Raw genomic sequence first — 11711 nt, 5'->3', positions numbered from 1 at the left:
AATAAAATAAATAAACCGTTTATCTTAAAGGATGATAGATAATATGAATAGCAATTTCGAGGACGAAATTTTATAAGGATGAGAGAATGTAATAACCCAAGAAATTTAATCAGGGCCTTATTGATGAACACAGGGGATTCGTCGACGAGGGTACATGAGGATCTCGTCGACGAAGTTGCGTCTCGTCGACAAGAAGAAATCGAGGGACTGTTTTCCAAGTTCTGAATTTCATCGACGAGGAGATGGTGTTCATCGACGAGGAGACGGTGTTAATCAACGAACCTCCTTCTTGACCTCGTCAATGAGATGACGTGGCTGGTCGACAAAACTCATAGTATAAATAGCCCTAAACTTAAATTTTTACGCAGAAAATTTAGCAAAAGTTCTCTCTCTCTCTCTCCCCTCTACGGTTCCTCCCTTCTCACTCTTTGATTTCGGCCCCATTAGACGCCGGATTGACGATCTGAGGCCATCACGACGCTCCTGGGAAAGTTCTCTCCAAGTCTGCCGGGCGGATCGTTGGTGGGACGAAGTTGAATTTCATCCCAAATCCAGGGTAAGGTTTTTTATGCAATATTTGACTTCCTGACAGTTGTAGGAAGCATAGTACACGTACAAATACTAAAGTTGAGTTTTGGAAAATATTATTTTCAGGGTATTGAATGGGGAAGCCTGCGAGTGCAAGACTGTTTTCTTAGGGGCTCTTCAAGAATCAAGTAAGGGGATAAACTAAACTGGATGTTTTATGAAAAGTAAGTATAATTTTATAGTATTTGATTTCAGGTAAATACATGTTTATATATATATATATATGATTATGCATTATGTTGGGAAATACTATTAAAAAGGATGATATGTTCTGGACATATATAATACCCATTTTGTGTGGCATAAGTAGAAATTATGATGAATTACTGTTTTTTGGGAACACGATAATATTATGGATTTTTATAATGAAAATCGACGTACGGGCCAAGAATTTTATATGATTTTCCGGCATATGGACCGAGCTATGGATATGTTTTATCGGTATACGGGTCAAGCTATGAATATGATTTGCCGACGTACAAGCCGAGCTATGGATATGTTTTGCCGGTGTACGGACCGAGCTATGGATATGTTTTTCTGGCGTACGGGCCGTGTCACAACCTGCTCATTTTACACATTTTTTTTTTATATCAAAAACACAATTTCCACATCCAACTCAGTAGGTCACCATTCACCTGGACCCATGGGTACCAGGGATATAACACAACATACAGCAGAAGCCTACGCAGTAGAAAATATACAATCATATTCATTTCATTATAACATACATCACAATGTACCAGAGTTACTACAGTCACTGTACTCCCATATATACATCTCAAAAATGAAATCTAGGGACAATTCCCACAAAACCATACTATCCCTACCAAAACTTACCCTTCCAAAGAGGGCAAACAACTGATCTAGTTCAACGGGGCCTTTCCCGCTCTCCTATCAGGGGCTCCTGAAAAATGTATGAATTTTAGGGGTAAGACACCTCTCAGTAAGGGAAATAAACTAATACTAATGTGTGGCAACATGAGTAATCCGTGTTCTACATATATCATACATATCATATCCAATACTCTTTAACAAATCTAGGAAAAACATACATATATCAAAATCATGGCAAAACATACTACATTTCATAACATAACTCATCTCATATCATAATAATAACATATAAAAAAACATCCTGGTAGGTTAGCTGCCTGTTGTCATGTATTACCCCCACATGACTGGGTTGTGTGGCCAGAAGGCGGGACCTGACAATGGTTGGCCGACCACTGTCAAGTCGATAGTCTAGTCTGTAGGTCCGATGGGTCTACCCAGATTGGTTCGTACACCGGGGGCGATAACAGCACACTCCTCAAACATAACCACATCGACCATCCAATCTCACACCACTCCGTACAGCGACGTTAACGCAGATATCATGATCACGAGGATCACGGACACATAGCAACGGTACCATGCAAGTGCTAGCCTAAACCAAGCCAACCATGTTCTGATATCATATACATATACTGAAATTGTGATACAGAGATATATCATATCTTTCATATTCACATTAATCATATTATTTTACATATATAAGTGTATCATGAAAATCATCGGCCCGTACGCCGATATTACACATTATATCGTAGCTCGGCCCGTACACCAGCTACACATAGCACAGCCCATACGCTGGCAAATCACATCACATCGCACGGCCCGTACGCCTGCAAATCTCATCACATAGCACAGCCCGTATGTCGGCAAATCACACAAAATCTCATCATAAAAATCTCAGCCCATAAGCCGGTTTTCCCATCATAATAACCATATCACCACATTCCCAGAACAACAGTATGTCACAATCATTACTACTCATGCCACACTAAACCAGTTTTCCACATATACAACATATCATTATTTTCAACAGGGTTTTCTCAAGTATAAAACATATACATAACATATGTATTTTTCCTAAAAACTAGTGTCATAAATATATATATATATATATATACATATTACAAAAAGAACTAGCTTAGTTTATCCTCTTACCTGATTCTTGAATAGCCCCTAAGAAAATCTTCCCCGCCCCCGCAGGGTTCCTAAATCAACACCCTAAAAATGAAAACTCATAGAATTAAACTCTAGTATTTCAACGTGTATAACATTTCTTATAACTGTCATTAAGTCAAATTCGGCTTAAAAGCCTCCCCTCAACTTAGGGATGATTCCCAACATTTCCAACCAACACCTCTGGAAACGAAAACCTCAAGTATTAAATTTCAGTATTTTAACGTATAAAACACTTTTCTCAACTATCACAAATCCAAAAATTGAGTAAAAAGGCTTATCCTAGATTTGGGATGGAATCCAACTTCACTTCCATAACGATCCGCCCCGGCAGACTTGTGGAGAACTCCGCTAGGATCATCGTGGTAGCTTCGGATCGTCGATCTAACAACTGGTGTGGCCAGAAACGTAGAGAGAAGGGAGAGAGAACCGTAGAGAGAGAGAGGAGAAAGAGAGAGGTTTCGTCAAAAATGATAATTTTCCCCGGATTTTTTCCCCTTATAAAACAGGATTTCGTCGACGAGCCCGACCTTCATCAACGAGTCCTTCACAAATTTCATCAACGAGGCCCTGTGTTCGTCGACGAAATTCAGGCTGCCTCTGAACCTCTCTCGGTATTTTCTCGTCGACGAAACCCTGTGTTTGTTGACGAATTCTCTTAAGTCTTCGTCGACGAATACAGGGGATTCGTCGACGATGCCCTGAAACTCCCCCTTTTTGTTTTTCTCTTCCGAAATGCAATGTCGTCAACGAAGTCTACTACTTCCTTCTGTTTCCGATTTTCATTTCCCTTTCCTTGTTATTTAAATTTCATTTTAAAATTTGGGTCATTATAAGCCGAGCCATGGTAAAAATATGAAATGCCGATGTATATGCCGATGATTTTTCATGATATATATATATATATATATATATATATATGCAAAATGATGTGATGATATTAACTTGATAAATATTAGTATGAAATATCCATGTATCAGAGTTTGATTATATGCTATATGTTATCAAAACCTAGTCGGCTTGGTTTAGGCTAGCACTTGCACGGTACCGCTGATATGTGTTCATGATCATCATGATATTATGTTAACGCTACTATACGGAGTTGCGTGAGGATGGATAGTCGATGTGGTTTTAAGAAGTGTGAGCGCCCCTGGTGTACGGACCAGGTCTGACAGACCCATCAGACTTACAAACTGTACTTTTGACTTGGCAGTGGTCAGCCAACCATTGTCAGGTCCCGCTTTCGGGCCACACAACCCAGTCGTGTGGGGGTAATACATGAAAATAACGACCTAACCTACCAGGTTTTTTTTGTATTATTATCATATGAGATGAATTATGTTTATGAAAATGCAGTATGCTTTGCCATGCTATGATGATATATGTTTTCCCAAATATGATATAAAAGTTTACTAAATATGTATGTATATGGTTTATGTATAACAAGGAAAACTCATGTTGTCACACACTAGTATTAGTTTATTTCCCTTACTAAGAGGTGTCTCACCCCTAATTATATGATCATTTCAAGAGCCCTTGATAGAAGAGCGAATAAAGCTCCGCTGAGATAGATACAGCTGACCTGCCCTTTTTGAAGGGTAAGTATTTTGTAAGGGCTAGTTGCATTTGGTGAGAAGTGGCTCTAGGAAACTTCTTGGATGTGTATATAAATGTAATGGATGTAGTAACTCTAGTACTAAGGTGGATGGTATTATGTTTATAGTGATTATGATTTTATGTTTCCTACTATTTAGGCTTCCGTATTATATCTCTGTTGTATCCCTAGTACCCACAGGTTCAGGTTGATCATGATCTGCTGGATGTGTTATACTGGTTTTATTATATTATGGAAAAAAATGTGGAAATTAAGCAGATCGTCACAATTGTTATCCTTACCACACCATCATACATCTTGATTCTAATATCCCCTATTCTGATAACTTTGTAGACCGCATCGTTTCCCATCATAACAGAACCAGAACTCACCTATCTATAAGTGATGACCTAGGCTTTGTGGGGCGTCATATAAAACAAACATCTCAAGTTTGAGGTCCAAGAATCTATGAGACATTCTGAACTCAATGAAACTGAAATCATATCACAATCACTACTTCTTGAGTCTCTTTCTTTCACTACATTCATAGATTTTGACGAACCCTATTGAGTTTCTTCATTCCCCTTCCTCCACTCCGAACACTCCGATTTTATGTGCCCAATTTTTTCACACTTAATATAGTAAACGTCCTTTCTCCTCCTAGACTGCGACTGAGTTTTACTACCACTCGATCCACTCTAGGACTTGCCTCTCCCATTATCCTGATTACCCTTCGCCACGAACCCTTCACTTTGTGAACTCTCATCACTGGTCTTCCTCCTCTACTGGAACCCCAACAATGCACTCCTGATATCCTCTAACTCCAAGGTTTCTTTCCCTCGTGTCAGAGTCGTAACCAGAATCTCGTACGTAGGAGACATAGGTAGGGAATTAAACAGCATCAACACTTTGTCTTCTTCCTCGAACTTTAGATCAACTCGCGTCAGATCATGTACTAATGAACTAATTGAACATATTGATGTGCTGAGTCAGGTCCAAATCCTCTGTCATCTTAAGCCAATATAGTTTTTGCTTACGATACAACTTGTTCGTCAATGATTTGGACATATATCGGCTTTCCAGTTTCACCCAAACCGCTACCTGCGATTCCTCACCCATAACGTGATACATCACGTCATTCGCCAAACAATGCCTGATAGTAGACACAACTTTTGCTTCTAACTCCTTTCAACTTGTGTTGTCCATGTCTTCTACCTTCTTTCTGTATAGTGCCTTCACCATACCTTACTGCACCAACAAGTCCTTAACCCTCCTCTACCAAAGTCCGAAATTTTCTATTCCATTGAACATACCAACATTAAACTTCACCGAAGAGATCCCAGTCGCTGTAACCAATAGCTCAGATACCAATTTTTGTAATTGGTGCTCTGATACCAATTGTTTATACGAATACACAATGGAAGATCTCGTAAACTCGAATCAGTCCGAAACAAGTAATGCAAACACTTAACAATGTATATACAGAACAAGCAAACACTCACAATGAGAATAAGGAAAGCAAATAAAATCAAACACGACACAAGAATTTACGTCGTTCGGCAATTTGCCTCCGTCCATGGGAGAAAGCGATTGTTTTTCACTATCACAATATGAAGTTTACAAAGCTTATCAAACAAAGGTTACAAAATAAATATCAACAAACCTTATGCCTACGGAAGACTTATATTATAACTAAAACACTTCTGTGGCAATTACCCAGAGGAAAATCCTCCAAAATCACTCAATCTACTTATCTCCAATTCAAATTCCATTACTTGTGCCAAATAAAATTGTCAACGGTTTGATGGTAAGAGTATTCCTACTACAGACTGAAATCGTCAACGGTTTCCTGAAACCATCAATAGTTTGATACCGAGAGCAAACCCTCTCTCATACCATCGACCAATCCGTCAACGGTTTGATCCTACAACTAGCCTCCTTTTTCTTTGTATCACTGTACTTTTCCTGGTGCATGCGTTCCACAATGTGAGACACATTTCCAACATAAGTTATGGAGGAAAAACAAGCAATGGAGTTGACCATATGGTCTGTAACTCCAGTATCTATAATCTAGGGAACAAGATTACCTGCAAAATTATTAGTAGAGGACAATTGTGGAATTGACACCAAAAGTGGCTTGATTTACTGAGTATGGACTGGATTGTGGTTTGAGCATGGTAAGTAGTTGCTGATATTGATCTTGAGACAAAGGAAACTAAGAAACATCATCACTTGATTTACCCACAGAAGAAGAAATTTGATTAGCAGAATCTATGCAAAATAGTGAGGACTGAGAAGATTTACAAGCAATGGAAACTAAAGCTTGTGGAACACTGAATAACATATTTGGAAATGATGCTCTGAAACTAAAGCTCCAACAAGTTTCTCACAGCCTTCAAGAAAAAAAAAGTATTCGGCTCCGAAGAATGAATAAATCGAGACTCGTGGCGGCTGCGGTGGCTACAGCTTCTGCTACTGCCATATCTTCTTCCCTTTCCTCAAGTTTTGTCATCTACAACTCTCAGACTCAAAGGAATCTGAAGAAAAGGAAGCGGCTTCAGAAATCAGTCGCTGCTTGTAACTAGAGAAAGCAGATTCCTCTGGGAGACAGAGATGGAGAATTTGGTTGTTATATCTTTTCTCTTCGGCGGCGGTGTCCTACGATCTTCGCCTGCTATCAAATGCACATTTCCCATCGATTTAGGCAGAGAAGCTAATCAGAAGCTCAATTTGATCCCCCAAGGATGGAGGCGATGTCGTCCAATCCAAAGATTCTTCAATGAATCCGAACATCATCGAAAAACGTTTCAGATTCATCGTAATCAGCTACACGTATTTCTGTCATCGAAGAAAATCATCGAGCAGTTTTATGAACGACAACCACACCAGCGATTCAAGCTAGAGGATCATTCAGACTCCGATGGTTCTCAAGAAATTGCTCTGAAATTAGACTCCAACGTTCAACTCCAAGAAATGGCTCACGGTGATTCTCAATAAGAAGCAGCAATTTGAGCTACAAGAGGCTCCGACTATGCACAGATGCACGCTTCTTCTCGAACCTTTCAAGTGTCCCTTGCCTCGTCAGACCAGCGACAATTAAAGGAGCTGCTGTAGAGCAACGGACCAGAAGTTGTTTCTCACCAAGGAAGATTTTTCTTCTTCGGTTCCTTTGCTCAGATACCATGTGAAAAAATAAATTCTATTGAAGAAAAAGGAAGGAGAGAGAGAGAGAGAGAGAGAGAGAGAGAGAGAGAGAGTATTTTCCACTATTATCTATCTGGTGAAGATAAATGCAAATGAAATGCAAATGTACAAATGTTAATGAAATACAAATGAAATGCAAAAGGTTAAGCATAAATTAGAATACAAATATATTTTTATATTTGACTTCAAAAATTCTCCTCCTTTTGACCTTAGCAAAAGGTGTCATCTAAACATAATATCTTCAAAAATTATAATATGACTATAAAAGAATTTTCAAACATTTCTTGTACATTTAGACTTTTGATTTTCCATCTTTTTGTTAGAATTTTCCTCCTTTTGATATTATTAATAGATAAGATTTCTATTTTTATTCTAATTTCTTTCCTTGCCATAAAATTCCCATTTTGTTCTAAAATCTCCCCATTTTGACATCATCAAAAGGTGTTAGGGACTATACTAGTTGTATAGTTCAAAATGGTTTTAAAACAAGGTTTAGTCAAGCTTGGATATAATGAATTCATCATGAATGCATTTTCTGTAAAACAATCATACTTAGCATTGATCAAGTCATTCTTATAATCCAACTAGTATGATCAACCATATAAATCATAAATAAAGTATAGAACATAATACCAAGCCATATATAGTGTTCATGAATTCTTAAGAACAAGTCATATCTATTCATGAATCCATAAAACCCATATGTGATGTTCATGATCTCAACACGCAAAGCAAAACAAGTATAAAGCATATGAATCCATAAGAAATTCAATTTAAAGTTCTTTCTCCTAGGATGGAGCTTATGCTCTCTTGAATATTTTCCTGCACATATATATATGCATTTTCTATCAAAGATGACGTTCATTTATTCATTCATCATACATCATCCTTCATAATAAAGCTCAACTAGCATGCATCAACCAATACAATATCAACTATTCAGCATGCAATTCCAATCATAACAATATTCATTCGTATATTGTCCAATCAGCATGCAATAGTTTTTATACCATTATCATCCAGTAGTCCCCTGCATATTATCCTCCAACCAGCATGCAATAGCTAGCAAGGTCATACTCAATCAGCATGCAATAACTATTAATTATCCAGTATGTAATATGATCCATCTAGCATGCACTAGGTTGCATAAAATCACTAAACCAATATTCAACAAGCTGCATAACACTAGCCATCCTACAATCAGTATTCAACGAAGGAATATCCAATTGTCACAATATTCATGCAATGGTTTGCATCCAGTATACAGAAGCTTTCATATAAATATCCAGTAGTGACAATATTCACACAATGGTCTGCATTCAGCACGCATAATCTTTCCTATAACTAACCAACCAACATACAAAGGATTACATATAACTATTCAATCAGCAAGGCAGTATCCATCAGCATGCAATATCCAAAAAATTAATATCCAAATAGCATTCCCATTCACATGATGTCTTCAAAAAGCATCAATGAAAATGTATTCAAAAGAATATATATATATATATATATATATATATATATATATATATATATATATATATATACAATAATAACAGCAAATTGTTTTCAACACATACAAAAAATAAGTTCTCCCCCTTAGTATCAGTTGTCCCTCAACCTAATCAGCATCAGCTGCATTTTCTCCTTAAGATTAAGCTCATTCTCCCCTTAAGATTAAGTTCTCAATTTTTATTTTTATTTTTTTGCATTTTGCATTTTGCTTTACTATCTCCCGTCTTTTTATCTTAGATCATTTATTTTTTTTCATTTTTGTTCAAAATTCTCCCCCTTTTTTATCTTAAAATAAGATCTCCATTTTTTGTAGCTTTATTTAGCATTCAGTTTTCAAAAGGAGTCCAATTCTCCCATCTCTTAGGACAAGCAAAGTACCAACAGTTAAGATAGCGACTCCAGTGACAATGAAGTCGCAAATTTGTGCCTAATGGCACATAGCGACCATGAGGTACACTCATCATGTTCTTTATCTTCGTATTATTCTAGTGATGATTCTATAGATAACAACATGCCAACTTATAATGAATTGCAATAGGAATATCTTAGTGTTATTAAAGTGCTTGAGAAAATAACTAAGAAGAACACTGATTTGAAAAATAAAAATAAAAAAAATTGTCAAAGTTTTTAGAAAAACAAAAGGAGTCTCATTCCACTTTGATAAAAGAAAAAGAGTTGAAAATTGAAAGTTTGAAAAAAAAAACTAGAAGATGACTCCAAAATTATTTACAAATTTACAGGAGGCCAAATTTTTTTTGAAAAACTCCTCGGTGCTCAAAGAAAATCTTTAGACAAGAAAGGACTTGGTTTTAATGGAAAAGAAAATAAGAGACAGAAAAATATTTACATGGGCTATTTTGTGAGAGAATCAAAATTGTATATTCCCTCAAAAGATTCCTATATGCATATCACATGTTTTAAATGTAAGAAGAAAGACCACATTAAATTTGACCATCCTTTCAAAAATAAGGACACTAAAACCAAGATGGACTAAAAATTCCAGAGAGAATCAGGTACTAACCCCAAAGGACCCAAGAAAATTTGGGTACCAAAAGTAGTCACTTAAGTCTTTCTTGTAGGTATGCTTCAGGACGTCCTCCACTAAGGACAAATGGTATGGACAGCGGATGCTCAAGGCACATGACGGGTGATAAAGCCAAGTTTGCATCCATCACACCAAAGGACGGAGGGTACGTCACCTTCGGAGACAATGCCAAAGGAAAGATTGGTAAGGCTGGTAAGGAACCATCTCTTATTATTGATAATGTTTTACTTGTGGATGACCTAAAGCATAATCTATTAAGTATCATTCAGTTATGTGACAAAGGGTATAGGTTTTCTTTTGAACATGATAAATGCATTGTCGAAAACCCATTTAAGCATAAAATATTGTTTACTGCTAATCGTCATGATAATGTGCATACTACTAGTTTTGACAACTTAGCCTCTCAATATATAAAATGTTTTTTCTGCAACTAATAAGGCTAGTTGGCTTTGGCATAGTGACTCACTCGAAAAATAAGCAGCTCGGAAGCTATCTCAAGTACAGGAGTTACGTCGTGTAATACTCAGCCCAAAGGCTAGATCGTCTCCTTAGGGAATGCGTTTTAATCTCAAGTTTTACGTTTTCCCAATCGAAAAAATAAAAGATTACTGAACTTAGTCCAGATTCGAGGTTTTCAAGATTGGTTGAGACTTATTTTGACAAATTAAATGAGCACGCGAATTAAAACCCTAAACTTAACATGCACAGAATTAAATAGCAAAAACGGAAACCCTACGTCTAATCAGACAAGCATTGAAACACGCGTTAACTAAAGATGGTAACTTTAAGCACGGAATTAAAACACGCAATAACAAAACTCAATCAAACACATACGCAGATAATAAAAACTGAACCTTTAACAAGAATCAAGAGCTCGAACCAAAATCACAATCTAAACGTAGACACAAACAAAAATTAAGCTTAAACGATAACGAAACACAATAAAAACATGAGCTTTAATCAAATCGACCCTAATCAAACCAAGCTTCAACAAAAAATTAAATTTTGAAAAAAACTAATTTAATTTCTTTAAAAACAAAACACTTTTATTTCCTTTTTTTATTTTTGTATTTTATTCTCTTTTTTTTATTTTATAATCAAACCAGACTTAATTTAAAAGACTAAATTAAATCTACCACTAATTAAATAATCAAGTAAATAATTTCAACAATAATTAAATTCCTCAACAATATTCAACATAAAAAATTTCAAATAAAATTTAAAACTAACCTTATCCAATGTTTAACAACTAACAATAATAAAAAAATAGAAAAGATACAAGAGAAAAAAAAAGAGGGAGAGAGAAAAGAATAGCCCCCAGGTTGGTGTGGAGGAGTGTTCAGCTGCAGAACTGGTGGTGGCTCATGGTCTGGCTGTGCTGCTGTGGATGGAGAAGGGGAGCTTCACGGGTCTATGTAGTAGTAAGAAGGTGGCGTCTCGGGTTCCAGCAGGAGCTGCAGCTGTGTTGAAGGTCTTCAGCTGCTGGAAGGTTGCAGAGGAGAAGATGGTAACCTGGTTCGTGGCTGTGGGGCTATTGGAAGCCTAAAGCTGGTAGAAGCTTCGTGGCTGGCACAGCTAGTGCTGAGGGTGGTTGCTGGCCATGGAGTTCTCAGCCGGTGGCAGAAGAGACAGCTAGCTACAGCTGTGGAAGGCCTTACAAGAGTTGGCAACAGAGAAGACTTCACGGTGTTGTTACTTGTGCTGTCGGAAACTAGAGGAGAGGGCGAGGGAAAGGAGAGTTGGGAGAGAGAGAGA

This window comes from Malania oleifera, chromosome 13, assembly GCF_029873635.1.
Source record: "Malania oleifera isolate guangnan ecotype guangnan chromosome 13, ASM2987363v1, whole genome shotgun sequence".
Lineage (NCBI taxonomy): Eukaryota > Viridiplantae > Streptophyta > Magnoliopsida > Santalales > Ximeniaceae > Malania > Malania oleifera.
The sequence above is the reverse complement of the archived record's forward strand: the minus strand, read 5'-3'. Positions refer to the sequence as shown.